Source organism: Micropterus dolomieu, linkage group LG21, assembly GCF_021292245.1.
Source record: "Micropterus dolomieu isolate WLL.071019.BEF.003 ecotype Adirondacks linkage group LG21, ASM2129224v1, whole genome shotgun sequence".
NCBI classification, from domain to species: domain Eukaryota; kingdom Metazoa; phylum Chordata; class Actinopteri; order Centrarchiformes; family Centrarchidae; genus Micropterus; species Micropterus dolomieu.
This window is the reverse complement of record NC_060170.1, coordinates 28,338,391-28,339,433: the sequence shown is the minus strand read 5'-3', so window position 1 is coordinate 28,339,433 and position 1,043 is coordinate 28,338,391.

Below are 1,043 nucleotides of genomic sequence, written 5' to 3'. Positions count from 1 at the left end.
AGAAAAAGACTTGACCCAGTATTTCCATGCAATGCCAGCAACATTCATAATCTGTGTGGGGCAGAGAGTTGGGAGGATGCAACAGTGCATCCGTCACCAAGAGGAATGGCGGTGTCATCACCAACTGTGGTGTGGAATCACAGGCAGTCGCTCTACGATACACTTCTTTATGGAGGCACTTTTTACATTCTGCTGAGTGGTCCTGGGAAAATAAAAGCTAAATCTTAGCTGTCACCATCATGCTTTGCTGCACTATAACACTGTCCAGTGTTCGGGCACTCCGCATGCAGCAAACACAAACACAGGAATTCCACATATTCATTGGTGCTGCATGTATCATACAAGAAAAATTGAAAGGGTGCTTGTGTCTTAACGTGGTTGCACAGCCGTTGCTGAACAGTCAGTAATGAGGCAGACAACAGAGACCCAGAAGATTTGAAGGGCAGATGGAGGAGAGAAGGGGGGGAGCTGAAGGGATGACAAAGGCGGGAGAAAAATTATTGAATTAGTCAGACAGTAATAGCAGAAAGAGATGAGTATAATGTTAACATGAAGGGAGGAGGGGGTTATGACCCAAAATATGAAATCTTGAAGAACTAACAGCAGAGAGAAAAGACACAGAGGATAGAATTGATAGGTGAAGGTTTGCATTTGGATTATTTATCATGGGCGGTGTCTAATAATTGGAAGCATAGCACAGTCCAGTCTTCATTTACCAGAATCAGAGGAAGAAGGGGCAGAGAGGAGAAGAGAGAAGAGGAGAGGTATTATGCACCAGCATTGGATGTTGTAGCAGTTAGCAGTAGCACATGACATCAAAAGTTACCCAACACTTACAACACATGCTATGTTGTTCATTGTTGGTAATACAACTGAAATGGGACCATGTAAAAAATACTTCATTAAAGGGAAATTCTGGTAATTGCAGATTATAGTGATGATACTATTTTACCTTCCATCTCTGTTGAAGAGATGTGGGAAATGTGGACCACAGCAAGAACTTTTTTTTAAAGATGAATGTAACAGTTTTTGAATAAGCTGGA